The 21876-nt window shown below is 35.3% G+C and overlaps 1 protein-coding gene across 7 annotated transcripts in view; it reads left to right on the forward strand.

Moving 5' to 3' along the window:
- The window catches only part of EPHA4 (EPH receptor A4), a 389379-nt gene that overhangs the window by 38191 nt on the left and 329312 nt on the right, over positions 1–21876 (forward strand). The window lies entirely within an intron of this gene.

Genomic DNA, 21876 nt, shown 5'->3' on the forward strand with positions numbered 1-21876 from the left:
TAACAGGACTAGAATGGATCAGATTTCTGAACAGTAAAGACCCACTTTACCCATCTCACCCACTTCTCTATGAATGGATGCAGCTTATACAAGTTTAGAGAAAAGAGATGTTGAAGAATTGAAGGTAAACTCATACTTCATACAAGATGAGCAAACATCATGTTTGACAGTCCTAAATCTGAGAGTAATTGGAGTTCATAAATAACATAGCAAAACTTAATATTGTGAAATTGCATGATATAATCGGATCAGATGAGAAAGCCCACACATACAGTATGGCACTATTTAGAGACCTCCCAAACTCTCCAGATATTTTGAGACTGTAACTCCCAAAATTCTAAGATAATATAGTTGAAGATTTAAAATAAAGTTGCCAGCCTTTGAATACAGGTAGTCCACAATTTAAGAACAAGTTCTGTTCCCAAGGTCTGTCCTTAAGTCGAATTTGTATGTATGCCAGAACAGAATCGTTGTATAATACTGCAGAAGTAGTATTGTATAATTAACTCAAACCATTTTGTACTTAACTCAAATCATTGTGTATTTAACTTGAATTTTGCTACAATAGGCTCCGTTCCTAACTATGGGTTGTCCGTAAACTGGGCGTTCTTAACCCAGGGACTACCTGTACTTGTACTATGTACAATTGCTGTGGACCTCAAAAGGTTATGGCAAACCTGTTTACAATAGCTAGAGTAGCTCTAATTCAATAAATGACTGCAGCATTTGGGACATTCTACTTTAGAAAAGGGGGTATATGACAGAGATATATAAATTTTTGTATGGTATGGAATATGTAGTCAGAAAGAAAGTTTTCCCACTCTTACAATATTAGAGCTTGATTATCCATTGAAGCTAAATGCACTGAGATTCCAATCTGATAAAAAGGAAGCACTGTATTTTATTTTATTTTATTTTATTTTATTTTATTTTATTTATTAGTTTAGCTTACCTTACCTTACCTTACCTTATCTTAGTTTAGTTTAGCTTAGTGTGTGTAGAATAATATAATTATGGAATTTGCTACTATTGGACTAGTCACTTTCATGGAGGAACGTTTTTATAGTTTTATGCCTGCCTTAAAAACAGTTGCAATAAAGTCCAAATGTGTGTGTGTGTGTGGGGGGGGGAACCATTTGCTTTGATATCCTACTCATGAGCTTCCCAGAGATACCTGGCTTTCTACTGTGTGCTGCAGAATGGTAGGCTAGATGAGCCATTGTCCTGATCTAGAGGGGTTTTAGCTTTTGAAGATCATGTCTGCTGGCCTGGAGCTTTGATTCCAACAAATCTTGATTTTTGATGCTACTTGTATGGAGGGTTTATGACTTCAGCGAAGTGGAGAATATTTGTTGTCATAATTAAATGTAAGAAAAATACTATACTCACTAATCCTATTTTAAGAAGGTTTGATTTCGGATTTTTTAAAAAAAGCATATTTATACAATGGCATGAAATGGGCTTTTTCAAGTAGAATGTTCCCAACAGAAGTGACATAAACAACATTCCAGTGGACTTGCTGCCCTGGTTTTTTTCTAGAAAGTCAAAACACCTTCCAAAGCACTTTAGGGAACGGTTCCAAAAATACACAGGCTTAGAGAATTTCAACATTAGTAATCAACTGTCAACTCCTGATTTTTCTGATTTTCTGAAAGCAAGATTTTTTTTTTTCATGACATGAAAAGAGGTCTTGAGTGTCTTCTCCTTCACAAAGTATCTGTGTTCATTGACTGAAATTACTGATGCAAGAAAGAAAAGTGAGGAAAATCCTTTTAATACACTTTTCATTCCAAAGTGCAAAATTCAGACACTGATTGAAATGATGCACAGAATGGCCAAAGGCTGCCCAGCCCAAAAGCTCAAAGATTCCTATTTCAAATAGCATCTAATGATCTTTCCTCTATTTCTTGATGTTGCATTGAGATACCTCTCTTTGTGATCCATTCTAAAGTTAACATTTCTCATCTCAAGATATATTAAGTTATGGACAGTGCCAATCCAGAGGTAGGTGCAGGATGGCCATTTGGCCTTTGCTTCAGGCTCAGAGAAAAATAAAAGCAAAACAAAACAGGTAAAGATTCCCTCAAGTAAAGTGAGTTTTCTTGGAAACAGTACAAAAATAATTTGCCATTGCCTTCTTCTGGGATGTTTTTTCCAATTTCTCCATGTAGCCTTCAGCCATGGAATTCTCTTGTGATCTCCCTCCAAGGGCAAAGTTATCTGATCTTGCTTAATATCTGTATATATAGAGCCAGTTTGGTGTAGTAATAAAGGAATCAGGCTAGAAACTGGGAGACCATGAAATCTACTCCCACCTAAGTACAAAGCCAGCTTGGTGACCTTGCACCAGTCACTCTCTCTCAGCCCTAGGAAGCAGACAATGGCAAACCACTTCTGAAAAACCTTGCCAAGGAAACTGCAGGGACTTGTCCAGGCAGTATCCAAGAATCGGACATGATTGAACAGATTATATATATATAACTATATTATATATAGTTATACACTGTAGTTTACAGTGTACAAAATAGTTTACACTGCATATATATCTATATCTATATCTATCTATATATATACACATACATACACAATGTAAACTATTTTGAATACTTTGAATTTTGTATAGAAAAGTTGGATAGAGTCCAGATAGATAAATAAATAAAACAGAACTCTCCCTTCCACAAAAGGTCCATGTCTGTGTGTTGAAATTCATAGGCTCTTTGTATATTACTTTCATTTCATGTGCATGGTTAAAATGATACTACAGTCCTGTAAAATTATATCAACGAAAACCTTTCAAGGTTGTATAAGAGGTGTTGAACTGAAATGTGTATATATTACCATCTCCAATGGCAATTTCAGCTTTATTATTAATTTTGATTAAACCTTTTAAAGAAATTGGAAAATTTACAATATTTAGTAATTAATTTTGCTGTAGATTTGGTTTATATTTCCCATAACTGATAAATTATTGCAACTCAATAATTCAATTCTTGTTAGTTACTAATCTTACTACTGCAAAATATTAGAAAACTAACGCATCTTTCTTTTGATCAATGATATTTTAAACTGTGGAATTTTAGCATTGTCTGAGAAATTAACACAACTAGAACAACTCTTGAAGCATCATTTATTTAACAATGGTTTTACTCAAATATTGTCTCCATTTTTTAGTTGCATTAATGAAATATTTCCTGGGAGATTATTTTCCTCTATAGAAAAGCTGTTATAGGAAGACCTACCGAATATGAACATTTAAACACTGTACCAGGGAAAGACAAGCACAAATTAACTTTGATTTATGTGACATTCAGTAAGAACTAAGCATCCAAATTCAGTTCCACAGAATTTGTCATGGAATTCCTTTACACCTCCGGTTGTAATGTTTCTATATGGAATGGTGCAATCCTGGTTTCTCCAAAGCTACCAGCCATCTTCAATTAGTTTATGATGTTACTGATAGAAGCCATCACCATTGGAGAAAACTATGTCAACTGATGAAGAAGGATCAAGACACGTAGGCAGAGAAAAATAATGGTGCTAATTCATTTGCACTATGAAGACTGAAGAAAGGAAGATTCTCTACTGTCCTCTATTAACTTGATTAATCATTTAAAAGGTTATTATAAACATTGCTCTTACTAAGCTAATCATCTTGCAGTTGTTTTTTAAGGAGATGCATTCATTTTTACAGAAAAATTGGACTAACTGGCCCCGTTCGATTTCATTTGTTACCAGCTTAGCACCAAATAATAAATAAAACAATAAACAGATTTGCATGCACGCTCACTCCCTCTACCTCTTTATTGCTGGAAAATCATGAACCATTTTTTGATTAAAAGTGCACTAATGTGTTTATTCTGTTTTGGAAGGTATTAACAATATTATGGCATCATCAAGACTTGTAGATTTATCAGGGCCTACATTTCTGTGGACTAAGGCTGTAACTGTATGCATGTAAGTATTGTGCATCGATTCTATATCAGAGGAGAATACTTCAGGCATCTGATAAGAGGCCTCTACTCCATAAAAGCTTTGTCTGCTCTGTGAAATTGTTGTATGGGTTTCCCTCTCAAATAAGGTTATGTTTACTAATTCAAAATGTAAAAAGAAATCAGGCAGAAGTTAGTTTTAGTGATAATATAGACAAAGCCTGCTCTCTAGTGTCCAGTTGCAAAATAACACAGTAGAGACAGAGATAAGTTTCACGATATACTCAGATATAAGGGTACACCAGCCAAATAAAGACATCCATAGGACTCAGACTGCAAAAAATTCATTTGAGCCTCTTCAGTTCCTTCTCTCTGCATCATATGTCAGTGTAATTTTCCCCTCGCAGTTTTTCCTCACTGAAATCAATTGCCAAGAGTGTGTTGGAATAACTTTTGGGATTGTATTTTAACTGATGAGTGTTATTGTCCAGAGTGAGAAATATTGATCAGTGTCCAAAACACTAGTTTTTAATAAAACATTTTATGGTAAGATACAGTGACAATTTTTAATAATTCATTAAAAGAATAAATGCTGTATTAATGTATGAACATTTTAAGGACTTGGTACAAAGCTTGAAGCCACTGTGGAATGGAACAAACCAGAGTATTTTGTAATTCCCTCAAGGTAGGATGGGCATCTCTAACTTGATAGATAGTTTGGAAGGCCAGTATGTTGGTGGTGATATCACTGTGCACCAGAAGAACGAAAGAACAATAACAACAGTACTAATGTAGTAAATAGGACTTAATATTAATAATAATGCCTGTTGGTACTGGTTTATATAACATCTTGGTAGGAAGTAGAGAAATCAGTCAGAATATAAGATTCAAGATCAATAGGTTCATCCTCAGTTCAGAATGACCCTTGTAATTGGTCACCCTGGTCACAATCTAATGGACGGGGTGGAGGAGTTTATGGGACTAGAGATAAGGATATATATGTTTGCTATCACCGCAATCACATCTCATTTTTGTGCAGGCTGTATGTTTTAGTGATTCTGTGTGCAATGGTACTTTTAAAAATAAAAATTGATTTATTTTTGACTGTTGACAATTCTAAGATTTCATAAGGCACGTTTTGTAATATATGTGTTAAAATAGTAATAAATCACAGGAATCCCTATATTAGTAAAGTAGTATGCCTGGATATGATATATAATAGTCACTATTCAATAAAAATGGGGAAGATTGGAATAACCTCTCTGGCTCCTGCAAGCCTCTCACACTAGCTGCCTATATAAAGTAGTTTTATACCAGTTGTAAATTCCTGTGGTAGAAGTCAATGTGCAAGTATAAGCCTTCAACTGATAAGAGAAACTGGTTTATAAGTTGCTAGCTGGAATGGAACCAGGTTAATTTAATGCTAAATAAACTAAAATTATTCTCCAGCTATCCATGTACAGAAGAAAAGTACTGAATTAAGTAAACAAGCAATATATGTGTTATATTTATCTTTATGTGAAAATATGGATTCCTATGTTTTATTCAAGTCAAAGAAAGTTTAGTTCTGATCTGTTGATCAACCATAATCTTATCTACTTATTTTATAAAGATGATTTAGTATCTCTGATGTTTCTGAAAGTTCTAAAAGAGCCTACTATGATGTTCTTATTGCTTTCTTTGTTTTTTTGTGTGAATGAAATGAGACTTGAAAAATGAATGCCACAAGCTACTTGGAAGCAAAGTTCCTTTGAACTTAGCATAATTTACTTTCAAATAAAATGCATTCCGGATTTGGATGACAGCAGATTTCATATTGTAACATCCGTTTAGCCATTCCATAAAGATAATAGGATTTTAATTCTGAAGTATATTTTTTATGCATTACTTGGCTCATTTTAATTGTTGAAAGAGACTTTATAACTTAAACAAGCTTCCAAAATGCTAGTTATCAAATATGACTTTAATATCCAACACTTAGGATGTTTGCACAGCATTAACTATAGTAGAAGTACTTTCTAACCCCCCCTCCCCCCAAATTACAGAGTGCTATGTTTTCATCTTTTTTGTCTGTGTGAGGCAGATCACTGTCTCTAGCAATTGGGAACAGCTAAATTAGATGCTTCCTACATCTGCCACTTTCCCTCTGAAACCTCAAAGAGAAAAGGGAGTTTCTGAAAGCCACTCAGTAGAAGAATATTATAGGAAGAGTGTGTGTGGTCTTGAAGACAACTGAGGACATTATTCTATCTAATGTATGTGGTTTGTTGAAATGCTAAAAAGCTTGGCCGCCCTGGGTCTTCTTATTTTGAAAGCTTTAAATTTAAGGACTAAGAGGATTACAATGCAATCCAATTTAATGAACACCTGTGAGGAGGCTACACCTGTTAAAGAACACATTAAACATGCTGCATCCTTTTTATATGGGTTGAATACATGTATAGAAGGAAAAAAAAATACAGTGAAAAGTCTAGGGCACATGTGAATTTTTGTTAGAAGTGCTGGGGGATGAATTAAGAGAAAACTTTCCAAACTGTCAGAAGTATTTCAGTAGTAGTGGGTATTTGGGGTGAGGGGGAGAGGGTTTCTCAGATAAAATATGAGTTGCTCGAAAATATTTCCTGGAAGGTAACATACTGTCTAAAGGCTAGAAGCTTCCACCATGCTTTCTCAAAAGAGGTTCTCAAATTGCTCTGAGAATAATGCTGTGTAAGCATTCAGAGCATTCATGCTATGTTCACAGAACATATTTAACTGGGTTAAGGGGAAAAGTTAAGGTATTATGTGAGAACCCAACCCAGTCACCTAATTCTTTTTCCTCTACCCCCAAATAACTTGGGAGTATTATCTCAGAGGTGCTTCATGCCAAACCAACTCCTCCTAGTCAATCATGTCATCCTTCTCTATTTGCTTCTGAAGCAGAGATGAAATCCTAGAGAGGTCCTACAACAACAAGGCTTTTCTAGACACTCCATCTTCTTACTTTCCCTTTCACAGTAATGTGGGGTAGAAAATATTGGGAGGTGAGTAGTCTCTGACTCCATACACAGTGTGGGTTGCTGTGGGGATTTTTCCCCATTTTGGTGAGGGAAGGGGAAACGAAAGAAAAAAAAAAAAAAGCAGGACATGTCAGTCTCTCAACTTCCTTTGCTATTTATTTATTTATTTGGTCAATTTATATAGTCGCCCATTTCATACATCTTTCTGAGCAGTGACATATGCTTTAAAGCAGACTTTAAAAGTCAGAAACAAAATAACCAAAACCATAAGAATGAAATTAATGAAAACATATTAAAAAAATAAAAACCATTACAAACTTTTAAATGAATTGAGTTCTAGCCTAATAAATGCTTTAGTTGGTTAGCACAAGAGGTAACAACTGTAAAGTAATCATTGGACAAACACGCAGAGTCACATTTTGTGAGATGGATGGCTCTATAAATATGATGAATAAATAAACAAATAAAATGCATATCCAGGTTTTCAGTTCTGTTATTTTTGCACATATGTTCCCCATATGTTTGCATTTGCATTTTTCCCAATGTGCATGTTTGGGTTAATTTTTTGAATTACAAAACATGTAACAATTGGAAATATATGGATTTTGGTATCTGTGGGATTTGTCTGAACTTTTGGAGGTATGAACTTGTATGCAAATTAAAGATGAAGCATGTTTCTCATCTGTCATTAGCTGCAAGGATATAGCACTTGCTAAGCAGTGCTGGGATATGCTTTGTCCTTACAGTTTTACCTTGTTCTATATCATCTTCTCATAGAATTGACAAAAATTCAGACCAACCTACTATACTAGAAATGATTCAGTGATTTAGTTCTTAAGGAAACAGTATTTCAAACTCTCTAAGAATAGGGGCAAGATTGGGACACATGTCCTGGCTTCCTTTTATCTTCCCCCATTTCTCCATGTTGACCAAATGTGGCTATAGTGTAATCAAACACCCTATCATAGCTGTAGTTCCCTATCCCATGGATCACCAGGACTCAGTTATAATTTTATATCAAACCTTCTCTGTCAACACAGAAGCAATGACAATGGAACGAGTGGGGCTGGAACACATTTCCTCCTCTGCACTCCATGCTCAGAATTTAAAGCTTTGTAAATTCCAAAGAAATTATAGATTTCTGCATACTTCTCATGAAGATGGCATCCCATATGTATAATTTCAGTGAAGGAAGTTGCTCAACATGGACCAGGTAATGTAGGCACAAGACTTGTCTCTCTTCATTTAAATGAATATAGGAGTTTCAGAAATAATGCATTCATAACAGACAAATATATTAGAATGCTAATATAAATAAAATAGCAAAACAACCTTTTGAATGAAAAATGGAATCCTACATGGTAAAAAGGCTGAACTAGCAATTTCTAGGCTAAAAAGAATTGCTCTGTGAAACATGAAACCATGTCCCCTAATCTCAAGTTTGGGAAAAGTAGAGCCACATTTTTGTTTATTCAAAATAGCAGAAGGAAACAGCCAAGAATTTAAATCTTGGAATAGATGCATATATAGTATTTGATTTCTGTGTCCTGTCATGTGCAGATTTTGTACATATATGGCTTCTGTCCCATCTGCAATAAAGCAACTAATTTAGCTATGTCGTGTCTTTGAGCTTCTGCACTATGCAAGTTCCTGAATATGGGGTAAAGTGTCTAGAGTTAAGATCCATTGTCATTCCTAGTGTGAAATTTGACACATTCTTCCTAGATTGCAATTGTAAAGGTTAAACACAAACTCAGCTTCATTAATTGGGGGGGGGGGGGGCTGCTTGTGAAAAAAACGTTTCTAGGCTGGAAAGCTGTCACATACAAAGTCTTCATTGTCATCATCAAAACATCACAATGCATGTGACTAACAATTAGTACTGAATTTGAAAACATTTTGATAATGTCTAAAGTGAGATATTCTCAGTTACAAAATAAGGACATCAAAGTCTAGTTCATCTGTGTTCACCATTAAAGCCAATTGTTCTATTGCTCTGATTGCCTTTCAGAGTGATGAAAGTTACTATGGTGCCTGGCTGTTTGAAAAAGCATTTATGGGAAAATAACAGCTCTATGCATTGTGTAGGTGGATACAATATGTTGATGAGCAACAGTTCCAATATCAGAGAGCTGACAAAAAATTAGAAATACACATAAATATCAGTTACCCACATTCAGTGCTTATGCCTTTTTAATAACAATGGAAAAGTCAAATCTATGCTCACTCAAGTGGAACAACCATATTGAAAAAGGTATCAGACAAATACCAGATCATGCATATCCTGGCTTTTTTCATCATGGAACCTAAGATTGTGAACGAAACATGTTTCTTTCACGTGCCTAGCTGCAGCAGGGTGGCTACATCATGGTACCTGACACCATGCTCTTAGAAGTCATTCTATTATTTTAAAAAGAGGACTGTATTTATCCCACAATGTGAGGTGTGGTGCTAGAAGTTCCTGCTTTTCCCTGCAGAACATATTAGAAAGGCTGTACTTTTCCCATATTTAATGAAGAGTCATTTCTATTAAGCTTAATATGAATAAACAGGAAGACTAAACTGTTAGGCTGCATAGTAAATCTTTTGAACTGTTCCAAGCTATGGATAAAATGGAAATATTAAGCATCAGACATACCCACTTTTTAAATGTAGGTGGCACTACAAGACTGCATGCTCCCCTCAATAAGTTACACTTCTTGAAAGGGATTTTAAACTTAAATTTAATGGAAAAGCTGTGAAACGATAAAAAGTCATCAAACTATATTTGGATTTTGAACAATCTCTCAACTATATTCTGGATATGGAAAACAATACATTTTCCTTCTACTCAAATATTGAAATGTTACATAGTTCTTTTATGTAGAATATGCTTATCTGGAAGCCTATCTGATGGTTACTTAGTTATACATGTATTACTTATGTGGAAATAATAGCCGTTTAGGGGAAAAAATACAATGAGTTATGGTGTGGTCATATATTTTTATGGAAGGCACTTGAAGCTGGCAAGAAGAAAAAGGAGGACATACCACAGCATTTCAAGGGTCCTTATTCTTGTCATCTCTCCCTTCATTTCTCTTATGTATTTTTCTCTTCCATCCCAAATTCTTTGTTTATCAAAGTCTCTGACTTAATTTATATTGCTTATGAGATGGATTAACGTCTATGGTTTAAAATATGAGAGTTGGTTATAGATTGATTAAAGATATTTGGGAAGACTTCTTTATGTATATACACACATATAACGTGTGTGTTATAATGCATCTATACATAAACATCAACACACATAGTGTTACTCTGTCTGGAGTTCCTTTAGTAACTGAGGCAGCATACAAGTAAAATATATGTATATGGATATATAGATACAGATACAGATGTAAAGAATTGGTGTTTACTCCTAAGAATATAATCTAGACTCCACTTTCAAGACAGAATTATATGGGGAAACATACTGCATTTTTTAAAAAAAAATATTTTATTGTATTATAAAACCCATTATTTAAAAATACAAATAATACATTTTATTATTTGAGTACAGTGGTATTTATACAATGTTGACTGGAAATTATTAATAGATAACTTAAATCTTTAATTTTTTAAAAAAAAGTTTATATCAATATTAACTGTGATTTCTACAATATTAATATTGATAATCATAAGGTTGCTTAGATTTTATATTTAAAGCCGAGTGTGGCATCGATAAACAATTGCAGAATACATTAAATTATTTATTATATGCCAAAGGTTTCTATCATATTGTAAAGGTTTCTGTCTTAAGCTCAATACTTAATGCTAAAGTCTCCATTGTATAGTTACTTATTGTTGTTTTTGCCTATTAAATAAAGAAAAAAGAAAATAAAAAAAAACAGAAGCAAAAACAGAAACAAGAAAAATAACAATAATAAAAACCCTACAGTATTTCTTTTCTAATTCCCCCTTTCTTGTACCAGTACCAATCTGTGATGTTTATAAGCATTTAGGCCCCCTTAGAAACCATACCATAAGTGTTTATATTTGCCATTTGTATAAGTGTTAATATCTACATTAAATACTGTACATATGGTAACCGTTCTTGCTTGAATTTGGTTTATGCTGCTAATTTTGCCACTGCTGCATATTCTCCAAGTTTGCAATCAAATATCATTGGAACTGTATCTTTCTTCAGCATTGGGCAAAATTTATTCTTGCAGCTGTGAGCATCCCAATAAATTACAATATTTCTTGTTGAGAGTTTCTGGGATTATACCTAATAAGAAAAATTGTGATTTCATTTCAAATTTAATTTCCAAAATTTTCTGCATTGTACTGTGTATATCTTTCCAGTTCTTTAGAGTTTTTTCCATGTCCACCACATCTGGTAAATGTTCCTTCTTTTTTCATGGCATTTCCAACATTTATTACTGTATGATTTATCTACCTTGGAGATTACTGATGGAGTTGTGTACCATTTGTAAAACATTTTGTACCAATTTTCTTTTAGATTGTAGCTCGCCCATAATAAGTGATTTCATATATATCACATGAAGCTGAGACCAAATGCACTATGGAAATATGAGTAGGGCAATATTTCAAAGGCCAAGCTCATATTTAATATTCTGTCTAGCATATCCACACTGAAATATTTAGCAATGCTCTTCCAACCCTATGTCCATAGAAACATAGGGTTGGAAGAGACTTTGGAGATCTAATCCAGGGCAGGAATCATCCCAGTCAAATGGCTGTCCAAACTTTCCTTGAAAACCTCTAGTGTTGGAGCACTCATGACTCCAGGAGACCGGCTTGTCCTCTGCTGTTACTGATCTCACAGCCAGGAAATTCCTCATTATTTTGAGTTTAGATCTTATTCTGTGAAGCATCCACCCACTGGTTTTTGTTCTATACTTGGGAGCTATGGAAAATAAACCCATACCTTCTTCCCTATGGCAGCCTTACAAGTATTTGAAGACTGTTATCATGTCTCTCCTAAGCCCTGTCTTTTTTATGCTAGACATACCCACTTAGATTTAGCTCCAAGCCTCTCAACATCTTTGTGCTTCATCAGTATTTCCAGTTCCAGAGTGTTCTTTTGGTATTGGGCAACCAGAACAGTATTCCAGGTGTGGTTTGTTCAGTGTAGCATAGAGCAGAACTATCTTGAATCTGTCCTATGAGATTATAGCAATCCTTCAAGCTTTGTGTCAACTGCAGACTTGATGACCAATCCTTCTATTCTCTCATCTGTCATTTATGAAAATGTGAAGAGCGTTGGGCCCAGGCAGAACCCTGAGATAGCACATTGGATAATTTCCTCTATGTTGTCATAGAACCATTCAGGACTATGCACTAGATATAGTTGTTCAATTAGCTGTGAATCTATCTGGTAATAGGACCATCCATCCCATACTGTTCTGTTTTATCCAAAAGCAGTCTATGAGTTTTATCAAATGCCTTACTGAAGTCAAACTGCACTATATTCACAACATTCCCTTGGGCTACTAATTTACTCAGTATAGTCTCCATATATGTATATATAGAGAGAAGGAGAGGGGGAAAGAGAGCCCAATATGATTTCTTAGGCACACCCTGTTCTTAATAAAAACCATGTTTACAATAACTCTGATTGATCTTCTTCCAGGATTTTCCCAGGAACTGATGTTATGGTGACCAATCTGTAATTGCCTGGGTCAATATGTTCCTTATGTAAAGTTGGAAACAACATTAGCTATTTGCCAGTCCTCTGGTACTTTTCCTGTACTCCAGGAGTTCTCAAAGATTACAGATATTGCAGATAGTGGTTTCAAGATCACATCTTAGAGAGTTGGGAATAGAAGGCATTGTTCTGCAGTGATTCTTTTCATTACTCCAGGGCTGGTTCCAGTTGGTGTTGATGGTGTAGAGAGATCTAGCCCCAGGGCTTTGCATTGCAGGGTGCCTCAGGACTCCACTTTCTACTCTGCTATTTAACATCTACATGAAGTGTCTTGGTGAGGTCATTAACTGGCAGAAGGTTAAATACCACTAGTTTGCTGATGATACTTTGGTGTACATCTCTACCCCTGATTTTCTAGGTAATGCCACCAAGGTTCTTTCCCAGTGCCTGGAGACTATGAGGGTCTGGATGGGGAAGAATAGGCTTCAATTAAACTTTAACAAGACTGTGAGCCTTAGAAGGTAGACCAGATCAGGAAACTGATTCCACAGAAAGATTGGAGCTATACTTTATTGACATAGGCTACAGTAACAGAATCTTGCAAGCCTAATTGTGATCTATCCCTGTTCTTTCATGCCTCACAATGGTGCACTCATTGCCTCTGTAACTGAGTCTATCTACCTTGCTGCTGGTTGTCCTCTTCTTCTTTTTCCTTCTACCTTTCCCAGCATTACAGCCCTTTCCAGAGAGCTGGGTCTTCGCATAATATGTACAAATTAGGATAACTTGAGCCTGATCGTTTGTGTCGTGAGTGAGAACTCTGGATTGATTTGTTCAATAATCCATCAGTTTGTTTTCTTAGCTGTCCATGAAATTCTCAGGAGTCTTTTCCACCACCAAAGTTCAATACTCTTCCTATCCTGTTTCTTTAAAGTTCAACCTTTGCTTCCTTAGAGTGTCACAGAGAATACTAAGGCTTGCATGATTCTGATCTTTGTAGGTATAGACACATCACAGCATTTGAATATCTTTTCCAAAGCCTTCATGATTACTCTACTGAGTGCTAGTCTGCAGTGTATTTCTTGACTGCTTGTTCCTTTATTGTTGATAGTTGATTCTAAAAGGCAGAATCCACTACTTCAATATCTTCATTGTCAATTCTAAGGCTGGTTGTTCTACCTGTTGTCATTAATTTGGTCTTCTTTATATCTAATTTTAGTCCCATTTTTTCACTGTACTCTTTGTCTTTTAGTATTAAGGCTTGCAGATCCTTTGCATTTTTGGCTATCAGGGTAGCGTCATCATCTTGGTTGCCCTTCTCTTAATCTATTCTGACCTGTCAATAACTTTCTGATACTCCAAATGTGGTCTTGTCTGTGCAGAGAAAAGGGGAATAAGGAATTCAGAGCTTTTTCTAATGCAACCCAGAACTGTGTTAGCCTGTCAACCAACTGTCTCACACTACTGGTTCATGTTCAGTTTGTCGTTAAAGTCCTTGTATTCTGAAAACAGGGACACACTGTTGCTATCATACTAAAGTTCAACAATAGGATCAGAAAACTAGTATTTTCTTCTCTCCAAGTCTCTTCAGACCTGAGCCTGAAATATTATTGCCTACTTTGTTCCATTTTTCTTTCTGGGACTTCTGCATCTTGACCAGACTAACTATCACTGTTAAGTTCTTCCCACATCATAAGACAGTCTGATCAAGCCTTAACTGAAGAAGAAAGTTCCACCTTTTCTTCTGTCTTTTCATCTTTCCTTCTTTATCTACCTTTCTTTCAGATCCCTATTCTTCAGTCAATTGTTTAGTTTGCTTTCTCTCTTTAGCCAACATTCCTATAATTAAGCTTTCTTAGTTCCCTGGGGCACACACCCAGTTATCTGCCCCACAAAATTACTTTTGCTTCCAGACTTGTGAGAAAGGTTAATCCCAATGAAAGTGATGCTTATGTTTTCTTTCATAGTAACTTGATTTTAGCTATTAGGACATTCTCTATGCCTTGAGAATTTGGAATATTTATAAATAATTTCATCCAGCCAGAAAAATATATACAGTATAATATGAATTCTACATATTGAGGCTCTTCCTTGCAAATGCAATTGAATTGAATTTATTAATTGCTTGTTGACTGTAAATAGAACTTCGCCTGCAGTTTTCAGCATTAACACCAAAGCTTAGCTTTCACATTTTTTTTAAAAAAAGAAGTCCTAAGATTTATCTATGGAAGAAATAAATACACATGTGGAATTAGCTATTCATTTTAATGAGATGCCATCGTAGTCCTCAGATATCATCTTCTGAATAATGCAAGACAGAATTCCCCATGTGAATTGTGTAATATAGAAAATTATCAGTCTCTATTATGTAAGTAAAAACTCTTCCAATACAATTTCATTCCCTTCATCTTGATCGTTAACTTGATATCAGATTAGAATTTGAAAATCAGTAAGATTTTTATTGTAATGTATGCTAATGTAAGTTTGTCTTCAGGGCTTAGTAGCTGAGAGTAAAAGAGAGTAAATGGATTATTCTTTAATAGCTATTACAGTCTTACTGCTCAAGGATCCAGATAAGGTCATTTACGGAAATGTATTATTGAGTTGGGATTGAACATTGGTTTGAATGTGGGTTTATAACAAACATAAAAAAGAGGAACAGATCATAATGAAAAGTGTTCCAAACAAAAGTATCAATTATAAAACCAAAGTCTCTTATCAGAGAACTGGAGATAGCAACTGAGTAATTTATATTATTTTAAAAATGATTTATTACAGAAAGTTTAACGTCACACATTTCAGTTTTCAAGTGCTGAATTTTCAGATGTGATAGTGTATCTCATCATTAGAGACTCCCCGGGTGGGTGGGTGGGGGTCAGTTCTTGATATATACGTGCCCATGTTGTAGGCAGTTTGCTACTACCTTTCTTCCACAGGTTTTTGTGACTGCTAAGTCTAGCCTTCACCTCTCATATTTCCTAGTGGTGTCCCATGAAGAACCAACCAAATCTGACTCTGCATAGAGTCAGATTTTCAGGATCAGCTAAGCCATTTGATTGTCTAGGCAGGATTAAATGAGAGCCAATTTGGTGTAGAGGTTCAAAGTTGCTGAACTCGAAACAGAGAGACAATGAATTATCATCCTCCTTAGGTGTAGAAGCTGGCTGAGTGACATTAAACCAGTTACTCTCTCTTTAACCCCCTCTTCCACCTGATAGTTTTTTTGTTGTGGAGAAAAACAGGATGAGGGAGCATTATGTATGTACCCTGAGTTTTACCAAAAAAAAAAAAAAAAGTGGAATATAAATCAAACACATAAATCCTGGCACCTCTCTTTTGCTGAATGAACAATATCATTCAAGCAGAAAAAGGGAAGATTTCTGAACTCCTTGATGCAGTGGCTTTAGCAAGACAGGCCAAGATAAATTGTTCAGGACTTTTGGTCATGTAATTTGCACGTTACATTAAAGCAATTTGCACTTATGCACCCATTAGGGTATAATCAAGATCCCCAAACCTGCTGATACTTCATCTTTTGTGCATGGCAATGACATTTTGCTTATATTTAGTGTCTGGAAACAGAGGAAATAATTGTAGTACTCATTAGTCTTGCTATGGAAGGATTTTAAACTACTATCAGTTCTATATTCTCATATGTCCATTTTGGATGGCAGAAAGTTCTGAATTGCATCCCCACCCCTTTTGAACATGGGTCACTTTGATCGTGCAGTCACAGTCACCATTTTTACCTTTTGACACTCCCTCCCCCCATGAATGTTCCTCACTAAAACCCTTTAAAAACAAACTTTGGTCCTGAAAAACACCCCTCCCCTCAACAGTTTAAAATAGTAACATTTGTGTACTGTTGATGAACATGTAATTGCTAAAATCTATAAACTTTTGTTGAAATCTGAAACAGAGGAAGAACAGGTTAAAGAATGTATGATAAAGTGGTTTAAGAATTTTGGTTATAATATACAGATGGATCAATGGGAAAATATGTGGTTAAAAAGGTTGGAATTTACATTATGTTATGATCTTAAAGATAATTTTTATAAAATGATGTGCGGTTGGTACATGACGGCGGAGAAATTATGTAGAATATACAAAAGCACTTCAAATGTATGTTGGAAATGTGAACAACATGAAGGGACATTTTATCATGCCTGGTGGACATGTAAAAAAGCTTTAAAAAATGGATTCAAATACGTGCATTGATACAGAGGATTTTAAAGATCAATATTCAGTTGAAACCAGAACTCTTCCTTTTAGAACAGATGGATAGACAGTTAGAAAAGAGCCATGGAAGATTATTCAATATATGATTACTGTGGTGAGATTACTGTATGCACAAAGATAGAAAAAATTGGCATTACCCACCATGGAGGAATGGTTAGTGAAATTGATGGAACTTGCTGAGATGGACAAATTGACTTCTTTGATTAGAGAAAAGTCATTACTGATATTAATCAATGATTGGAAACCCCACATGGACTTTTTGCATGAGAAAGAAAATGATTTTGTGATTTATGGTTTTGATGAAAGAATAGGTTATAGAAAGAAGGGAATTATGATGAAATTGGAGAGAGTGTTTTGATTAGAAATGTTTGTATAACTGCCAAGAGAGATATCAGAAGCCATTTCTTTATATATATTAATTTCTTTTCATGTTTTCTGTCTTTTTCTTTTCTTTTCTTTTTCGATCTTCTTTTCTCTCTATTTTTTCTTTCTTTCTTTCTTTCTTTCTTTCTTTCTTTCTTTCTTTCTTTCTTTCTTTCTTTCTTTCTTTCTTTCTTTCTTTCTTTGTTTCTTTCTTTCTCTTTCTTTCTTTCTTTGAATGTATTTCTTATTATCTATGTAAAATCTATTAATAAAATTATTTAAAAATAATATCACAGCATTCAACATTACTAGTTCTAAAATTCTTGGATCAGACTAAAAGTATCCATTTTCACAGAACATATTGTAGCATTGATTTATTTTTGGTTCTGGATTGATACCTATTTAGTTAGAATACTTTTAACTAAGTAGGAACACATATCTGGTTTAATTGAGAAATCAAGTAGAAAACAAAGTTGAGATTCTTTGCTGGTACATTCCTATTTCTCTTCCCTTCCAATTCCCAATAATTATAGAACAGTTATATGCAATTATACAGCAGCCTTAGGAAATACACTTTCAATGATATATTTTTTCATTTTTGAAAAGCTTATTGTTTTGCCTGCATGCATGTGTATTTTGATGCTTTAACTTTGTATATATAATAATTCATTAACTTTGTGTACGTTTATACATACATATATGTATAATATATATACACCCCCAAACACACACACATAAAAGTATATTTGCCCAGGAAGACTCAACCACAGGAAAGTAAATGACTGGCTATTTCTTATTACTTACTTGTATTTAAAAATAGCAGCTATTGGGAGAAAACGTGTCTTGGGAACTGAATGCAATGGGTTAACCCCCTTTTTCCTGTGCTGCAGTCCTGGTAATTCCTCCTTCATTAACTGGAAGAAGTTGCCATAGACATAGCTCTGTCAACACTTTCATTCTTTGGCACTTATGGTTCATATGTCAGATAAGGTTGCATCAGTACAAATAGCCCCACTATTTCTGGCTTTCCCTGCAAGTAGAAAGTTGGAGTATTAAGAAGAAAAGGATCAATCCTAGTCCTTTACTTGTTGTCCTGGCTTTCTTCTTTGTGGAGATATCAGATATAAGAGCAAGCATAAATAAAATCACTTGCCTGAAGTTTGCATTTATCCATTCATCCTGACATCTCATTCTTTGCCATGCATTGGCCAGGCTTTTCTTACTGAATTCAGTGACACCTGTGTTATCTGCATTGAGCTAGCCTGAGTCTGATTTCCTGGCCAGGCTACAGTGTCATGTGATATTGAGGAATGGCTGTCAGAGAAACTGAATGGCTTAGATATCCGTGTTTCAAACAACACGGATTTTCATTTAAGGTCTGAGAGCACACCACAAAGTGAATTTTTTGAACCAGGATGAAATTTCAGATTGTTTTCAAAAGTTACTCCCTCCTTTCTTTTAGTGTCCTGATATTAAAAAAAAGAGAAAAAGAGGCCACAAATAATAATAATAAAAAGGCTATCCCGGCTTCTGACACCCTTAACTTAATATCACATCAATGCACCTGTTATGATTGTGCTACATCTTGTTTACAATCTGTATTTTATGTTCAGGGAATCCAGCCTTGTAGGTCTGAGAGTAATATACAAGTTGCAGCTAAAGACAGCCTGTGCTCTGGATTCAATTTTCAGATCATCTTTTCATGCCCTAGTTATAAGCCTCTGAAATATGGCAATGTAATAGAAAAGCTGACAGTGTCTGCACTGTAGCTGGCATAGTGGGTGCTATGAGCAAATGGCATTATTAGATTTTCCCCATCTTTTTTAGCTCTTCCAGGGATGGGTTTATCTTACATTACCGAAGAAATTGCATTATTTTTATTTTTTCCCCCAGTGAGTGGAGAGAAGGGGTATACCATTTCAAGGCTTCTTTTCAACAGATACTAAGGATGAAGAGACAGAATGATGAAGTGCTTATTCCATCTTTTGTTCAGTTTAGACAGAAGATTTCTTTACTATCTGTTCCATGCTGTATTTTAGTAAACAACTATGTAATGCAATGTCTACACAGGGCCAGTTTCTGTATTTGCTACATTCTCTTGCCTCCCATATTTGTGTCTTCTCTTCTGCTTGGCCAGCTTTTTCCAAATTAGTATTCTTCTGATAGGTCAAGTTGGGAAGATGGAAGTTGCAGTCAAGCACATTGGAAGGCAGGGTCATGACTGTTCTTGGCTTTTCCATTGTAGTCTCTGAGATGTTGCCTTTTCTTCTTGGCAATTTTCTTTCTTTCTTTTTTTTTTTTTGGTGACATCTAGTTTGGTTTCTTCTGGTCTTTGGCATTCTTCTTTCAGATTCATCCTTAACAACTTCACTGAAGTTCAAGACTTTAGGATTCCTGATGTTGTCTTTGAAAATGGTGGGTAAATGTTCAAGATTTATTTATTTATAAAATTTATAGGCCACCTCAATCTAACACAATCTGAGTGGCTTACAAAAACAATAGAAACACGAAGGACAAAAGTTAAAGGGAAGAGTCTGAAGAACAACAACTGAAAAACAAAGATAACACAAGGGGTCCATCACCCACTCTAACCCAAGGCCTGGCAGAACATCCTGTTCTTGAGGGCTCATTTAAATAAAGGCACGGTGGGGCCATACGTATCTCAGGGGGCATGTTTTCAACATCATATTGTGGAAACTGGTTGACTTTGTCTTTCTATTTAGCTTCCCTTGGAACCTGTGCATGATCTGCAGTTCATGATCTTTTCCTCAGTCTCCCTGGCCTCATCTTTGCTATTATAACTGAACTCTTCTACCTCCTTTTACCAGTAATATTGTCAATATGATTTCTGCATACTCCATCTGGTGGTGTCATTTTGGTTGTTTGAAGACTGCATTTGCAATCAAGAAATAGTTGGATTGGCAGAGATTGATAATTTGTTCTGGTTTATTTCTGTTTCCTAGGCCATACAGTCCAACTATATATCCCTCCTTACCATTTCCAACTTTGACATTCCATTCTCCAACCACAAGCGGCACATCTTGCTTGCACATTATGTCAATTGAACTTGACTATAAAATTCTTCAACCTCTTTTTTTTTCATCAGTGGTTGGAGCATAAACTTTGATAAGTATTATGCTAAAGAGTTCTCTGCAATTCTAATTAATCCATCATTAACTGCATTGTACTCAAGTACTGTCTTTGCTATATACCTTTCTAACTACGAAAGCAATGCTGTACCTTCTTCATTTTTTGTGTCCTTGGTAGTAAATGGTTTGCAATCAAACCATTCTGACTGATAGTACCCAATTCCAGTCCATTTCAGTTTGCTAATGCCTAAGACATCAATGTGTAGTTGATTCATTTTATCTTTCACTGTGCTGAACTTTCCCATGTTCATGCTTCTTACATTCCATGTTCCCAGTGTAATTGTGTCTTTGCAGCTTTGGATTTTCATTTTCTGTATGTCAAAATCAGCAACTAGATGTCCCAAAGGTTTTAATTTAGCCACATCATAAAGACCACAAATACTCAAAACAAAATCCTCAGCTCTTTCCCAGTGGCATATTCAGTGCTATCCAACCTGAGGGCCAATCATCTGGCATTATATTGTCATTCACTTTATCTTGTCTATCTGTGATTTTATTCACCATTGCCTTCTGCCATGTATTTACCATTGTCACTAAAGTGGTAATCCACCTTCAGTATCTTCTCATGTCACTGCTGCTCAATATAGGTGCCTACTTGCTTTCATTGGGCAGCTGGATCACCTTCATGCCTTGAGTGGCCCTGCTGGGAGCATATACTCTTGGTGTACACTCTTGGTGTTCTTTGCTCATCTCTCCTAGGAATCCTGGCCCCACCATGAGACAACATAGCAGAACTTGAGGGGGATAATTGTCTTATGGTTCTTTAATTGTTCTTCAATTGAACAATTAAATTGTTCAAAAGTCAAGAACTATCCATGTACTTATTGTATACCATTTGACCACACAGTGAATTTTTTGTCTAAAAAAAAAAAAAGGAATATCAATTCACTGGAAGCAGAGACTTTGCTGCATATTATAATATATATTATGGATTGGCAGAGATTGATAAATTGTTCTGGTTTATTTCTGTTTCCTAGGCCATACAGTCCAACTATATATCCCTCCTTACCATTTCCAACTTTGGCATTCCATTCTCCAACCATAAGTGGCACATCTTGCACAGAGCAAAATATTCAGGTATTCATGTGAGGAGGAAGAATGGGCACTGTAATTCCATTCCACATGTCTCCATTCTCATTACATTCTACAGATGAACTTAGTGACTTTTCTGCTTACAGAGAAATTGACATAATTTAGAATCCCTATCAATCTGCCAGAGTTCAAAATTACACAGAGAGATTCCATGGATAAAGAAAGGTGCCCCAAGTTGGGAAGGGCAGCAGACACGAAACTGGGGTTGGGATTAGATGGTAGATTATCTAACCCTTTTCTCCTGGAACATGTGAGTAAATTTCAATCCTTGAACAGATGCTGAAATGTTTTTCTGTGTAATCAGCAATAAAACATTGTTACTTATCCCCCTTGCTTTGCTGATTTTTTCTGAGCAATCTGTCTGCCTTGATAGATTAATTTAACTGAAGTTTTAATACAATAAAGAGCAAACACTCCTGTGTTTCTGCTCTCATGCAACAAAATGTCATGATCCATTCATTATTTCCTAAGAATAG

The sequence above is a fragment of the Python bivittatus genome, unplaced genomic scaffold (assembly GCF_059951505.1).
Source record: "Python bivittatus isolate LINGU-HERP-01145 unplaced genomic scaffold, Pbiv_v1 ctg000980_np1212, whole genome shotgun sequence".
Taxonomy (NCBI): Eukaryota; Metazoa; Chordata; class Lepidosauria; order Squamata; family Pythonidae; genus Python; species Python bivittatus.